This window comes from Chanos chanos, chromosome 14 (genome assembly GCF_902362185.1).
Source record: "Chanos chanos chromosome 14, fChaCha1.1, whole genome shotgun sequence".
NCBI lineage: Eukaryota > Metazoa > Chordata > Actinopteri > Gonorynchiformes > Chanidae > Chanos > Chanos chanos.
Genome location: NC_044508.1, coordinates 11,172,134 through 11,178,133, shown reverse-complemented (window position 1 = coordinate 11,178,133; position 6,000 = coordinate 11,172,134).

Below are 6,000 nucleotides of genomic sequence, written 5' to 3'. Positions count from 1 at the left end.
CACCGGGTATGTGATGATGTTCATGATTTGTGTGTGTGTGTGTGTGTGTGTGTGTGTGTGTGTGTGTGTGTGTGTGTGTGTGTATGTGTGCATACGTGTGTGTGTATGTGTGTATATGTGTATGTGTGTGTGTATATGTGTATGCGTGTGTGTGTGTGTGTGTGCGTGCGTGTGTGTGTGTGTGTGTGTGTGTGTGTGAGTACAAGGGTACGTGCACACATGCATGTGTGTGCTTGGATGTATACATGTGTGTTTGATGCTTCGGGCGCGCTGGTGCGTGGAAGTGTGTCTTGGCATATCAATAAATGTCAAGGTAACGTGTGTGCAGTAAGGTCTGTTTGTAAGTCCCCTGTGACAGACCAGTCCATTAATGGAGTCTCACAGTCCGTCAGGGCCCACTCAATGTTCCACTCTTTTATAACACAACCCTGGATGCTGAGAGTTTCCAAGCATGCTACGGTTATAGGAGACATTTATAGTCTAAATGCTAAAGCCTGTTTTTTTTGTGACCGTACTCCTCTTTTGGGAAAAGCTAGAGAAGAAAATGGTCAGTGAGAGAGAGGAAGAGAGAATGTGACTTGGATTCTCTGTCTTGCAAGTTTGCGATGGGAGAAGTCCTGAGACATATGCGAAGGGACGGGAGGTTTTTTGAGGGTTTGTCCGAACGGTATGGCTCGTCAGTAAATCACTTTGGAGCAATATGACAGCTCTTTTAGTTTGCTTGTGTCCCTAGGCATTTTCTCCGCATATCAGCTGCTTATGCAACACCAATGTACTGTACTTTTTCCTTGTCTGCAGACATTAAGGAGCACTTAAAATTCCTCCTAGACAAGTGCATCTGCATCTCAACTTCTGTGTGTGCGTGCGTGTGTGTGTGTGTGTGTGTGTGTGTGTGTGCGCGTACGTGTGCGCACATGCAATCGCGCAATCATGCATGTGTGTATCCATTTATGATCCTCTATGTGCAATTACCCTGTCATTAAAATATGCAGTCAGTATAAATCATGAGTCGCAGACAAGTGGATCCATGTGTTATCCACAAAGATAACATCCATAACTCAAGACCAGTGTAGTAATATTATACTAAATACTTCTAAACGTAAGTCACTTATTTTATATAATAACTTTTAGCCCCTTTGTGAGAAAGCCCTTTTTTTTCCCCCCTGCTCGCCAAGCATCATCTGACTCGTTTAGTGAACAATCTCTCCAGTGATCCGTAAGAATCCCTGCAAAGTCTCTGGATTGAACGTCAACAAGACGGTAAATGTTACATAAGTGTCGTTTCATAGAGGGAGCGAGAGCCAGAGAGAGAAAGAGAGAGCATCAGAGATTGTGGAAATATAGGCTCAACGATGCCATTTTCCCGTATATTTAGATTGGACCGTTAGCGAAATGCACTTTACGGTGGGAAATAAGGGGGAAGGCTGTTCCACTGAGGCTTCATCACAGACTTGCTGTCTCTCATGAATTGTGCAGCAGGGCGGTCACTAAATGAGAAAATACGTTTCACCATAACACTGCTGTGGTATGTAGAGTGGTCGGTAGACTGCCTTTCTCACAGCAACTTTCACGTTGCATCACAACACTTCGAGTTATTTAATTGAGTTTCTCGACCTGGACCGCCACTTTTGCTGTGGCACACGGTCCTCAGGATTTCATAAAGCCAGAGGTCATCATGTCTCTGGTTTAGAGGTGAACCCTGCCACATTTGTGGTCATAGTGCCAGTGCTACGGTTTGATGCGAGCTACAAACATAGCGATGACCTTGCTGTTGAAGATCGTCATAGCAACAGTCTTTAATTGCAAAGTGGTTGCAGCAGCTGCCCTCGAAAGGGCAGCACAAGCATGAATGTCGTCCTTTGGTGTTAGTGTGTGCCCTGAAATGGAAACAGATGGGTACTGTATGATTTTAGTAACAGAGATAAGTTATTTAGATGTTCAAGAAAGTCAGATAACCTTGTGTACACGCTTGTCCTTCACCGTATGTACACAGTTCTTTTTCTTTTCTTTTCTTTTCTTTTTTTTCTTCCCAGACCGACCCTCATTTCTAATGAGCGTCTGTCACAGTGAACTGATGTTTGTTTATTTCCTGTTCTCAGAATAGCAGTTGTTATTCTGAGAGCGGGAAATAAACACTACTATTGTTATCAGAATAAGACTGATAACAATAGTAGTGGAACATTTCTCAGTCAATTTTTTGAGAGAGAGTCTCTCTATATTCTCATTTGGTTTCATGAATGTGTCTTAAATGTCGTTTTCTTGTTTTCTATAGATAATATAATGAATCAAATTAACCAACAATTATCAGTTAAAATTGAAATTAGATTTACTTTTACCAAACAAAGAGTACCTCAGGTTTACTCAACAATGGAAATATTTAAATTGGAAACAAATTGAAACTGATAAACTTGGATTGTAAGTGAACTACTCATGAATTTGGTTGTATTATTTCTTTGTATAAATTTGGTTGTATTATTTCTTTGTTAATGATGCAAAACATGGTCATTTTTGCTCTGCATACAATCACAGCCGCACTGTCAGAAAAATGGTATTTTAATGGCCCAAATGAATGAAAGTGGCCATCCATTTTTAATGTGGAAAATCACTCATACCCCCAGTGCATTTGTCAGTGTTTGTTCTGAATGGTTTCGTAATAGGATTCTGTGGAACAGGGAACTGGTGACAGGCCTGTGTCCTGATTCCTAACCTCTCTGTCCTTGTCCATTCACACATGTGGGTTGTGACTACAGAGAGATGTTAGCACTTACTGGAGGATATCTTGCTTCTGTTCAGGATGCATTCAACTGAAAGCATGCCACAGTATACAGCATCTCCTTCTCTAACTCACTATCTGTCTCTTTCTTCCTGACTAACTCTTTGCCTGTAATTTCACGAAAAAACTACATAGTGTGTGTATGTGTGTGTGTGAGTGTGTGTGTGTGTGTGTGTGTCTGTGAGTGTGTGTGTGTGTGTGTGTCTGTGTTTGTGTGTGTGTGTGTGTGTGTGTGTATTTATGTGTTGAGGTGTGTGTGTACCTGCCTGTTTCACATAAATTGCTACACTTGCATTAGTGCTCTGTCTCTGTCTCTGCCCCCCCCTCTCTCTCTCCCTCTCTCTCTCTCTCTATCCATCGCTCTGTCTATCTATTTATTTATCTCTCTGGTTACTGTGATCCAGGGATGAAACCATTCCACACTGAGCACTCCGCTCTCATGTGTTCTACTGAACAGTGTCTGTGCTCTGTCTCTTTCGGCCCTGCTACAAGCAATCTGCTCTTCCTCTCATCCCCAAAATCTTTTCTTCTGTCTGGGAAATGGCAGGGCTAGCCTCTGTGAATATGTCTAACTTCACTTTTTCACTCTGTGTTTTTCTGCTGCTACATATTAATTCCCTAATCTTCAGTACATAATCAGATTATCTCTTGACTTTTGCATCCTTCTCAGGTGGAGGGTTTTGATGGGATTTGGTGTCCTTTTTTGGCACTTGGTTGCGACATCCCACATAGTCACACAGAAATACATGTGTATACTGTCCTACAGACATATGCTATCCTCATATCCCTTTTCTAGAGAAGAGAAATGGTCTTTGTCTGTCCCATAGACCTCTCACATTTTATGAAGATGCCTCCAGAATGACGTGATTGTCATGTTACATTCTATAGGAATATTGTCATCTCCAGAGACATGCAAAAAGCCATTACTGCGTGGCTCTGATCCAGTACCAGACAAAAGAGCCAGATTATGCCCAAACAGCTCTATGGCGTCTCTCACTAGAGACAGACTCCACTTACTGATCCATTGGAGAACTTTATGAAGTAGGTGAATTATGATAAAGCTTGGTTTCATCTGGTAATGATTAAATTATGACCTTCTGATAAAGTATTTATACATTAAGAAACACACACACACCCTCGTGGTCATGGGCTTTTAACGTGAGCAAATGGTTCTCCAGCCTCAGGGTCAAACATACACGCCGACTGCATGTTATAGGACTTTTACGCGAGGTGTATGATCGCCCCCCCCCCCCCCTGAAACGTATGGTTAAAGGCCCCCGAGCGGCGGCGTCAAACCATGCGGAAGTGCGTCATACATCGGGGACTCACGGTTGGAATCCTACCCGCGTCGCACATGCCGACTGTGGGAATGCAGTTTTCTGCGTTCTCTGAGGTGGGTGTGTGGCTGGAGTCACCCTCTCTCTCTCTCCCATGCAGTACTGCCCCTGAAGGTGTGGTACCTACAGATACATTCACATATGGGTTAGGGTGGGGGCAGGTCGGGGGGCTGGCCTTGTGAGAGACCATGGGAAATTGGAAATAACGAATTGGGAAAAAAATTGCATGAGGGATTATTGTCCACTGTAAGCACATATGTATATGCGGCAACGCTGTATATATGTATGCATTTGCATATTTTTACGCTTGTGTATGTGTATGTGTATATATATATATATATATATATATATATATATATATATATATATATATATATATATATATATGATATGTGTATGGGTTAAGGGTTAAGGGTTTTGGTGGGCATATGGAACATGAATCATGAATAAAACATTTTAGCAGTCAGATAGTTCAGCTAACAGCCGGACTGGGCTTTTTTATCGTGAAATGTCACTAGCTGACCAAGCAATGTCAGAGGGGTGAAGTAACTATGGATATGTTGACAGTTTGGAAAAAAATCAATAATGGGCCAAACTCCAAAGCCCCTTACACATTGTGTCTATCAGGAGAGAAGTGTGATAAGATCACTGGAAGGTTTTGCCCTAGTTTTCTTTTCTTTTTTTTTTTTTTCTTTTTTTAAATTCTGTAAGGGTCACTGAGAAGTCAGTTGTAGTTAGTAACCTAAATCTTATGCCTGTGTTATTCCAAATTACCTCTGCAGACAAGAAAACTCTTCAGTGTTGTTTTCCTGATATTGTTGGTATTGTCCAAAATTGTTTTTCTCCTACATACAGCATGATAGTACCAATATTTTACAAGTATTTCACTAATCTCTTTCATATCTCCAAAGCGAAGTAGTTGTTAGGTGATTGTAAGATCACTTTGCCAGCATAATCAGAATATCATTGTCGTCCTGAAGACATAACTACAAGTTTTCATATGAATAGCCACAATTAATACACCACATACTAACATCCTCCCACTGCCATATATTCTGCCTTCTGCCTCGTCATGTGAGGGTTTGAATCTCTTTATGAACAATAACTCATTTTCCATAACAATATAAGCTAGTTATACTGTCTCCTTTATGACATTTTATTTCGAAAAGTTAAGATGATGTGTTCATATATGTTTAATTACATGCTTGTTTTGTTTTGTTTTGTTTTGTTTTGTTTTGTTTTGTTTTGTTTTGTTTTGTTTTGTTTTGTTTTGTTTTGTTTTGTTTTGTTTCAGATGTCACTGTGTGACAGATCTCTTTAAGAGACATTGTGAATGCAATGTCCAGAGGAATAGGATGAAGAGAGAGAGAGATATGATCTCTGTGCTTTAGAGCAGGGCTTTTTTCTTTTACAGTGTCTTATTTCTCTCAGCTGTGTGGGACATGTCTCTGAGTCACGGTGGCCATTTTAAGGTTGTCATTTTGCTGTTCTAATTCAGTATTGATTTTCACCCTACATAGCTTTATCAGGCAACACAGGCACACGGCAATACTGTGACGGCCCCTATTTAGGCAGTTTCACGCAGAGACACTGTGTGTGTGTGTGGTGGTGGTGTGTGTGCATGCATACAAGTTAGTTCATACAGTTTTTTCTCTTCATGTACTCTCTAGGATGAACTAATATATTTGAGAGACCCCTTCGTGCGCATTCAGGGGACTAAAGTGACAACAAATAAATTCAGTTGTTTATTCTTGGTTTTAAGACGTTATAGAATGTTCTGAGGTACTTACCATAGTTTGAAGATTGAAACGCTGTAATGAAAGACTCCAAAATTACAAGACAGAGAGCTGTATATTTTTCAGTAAGTTGTCTTTTCTCACATAATGTGTG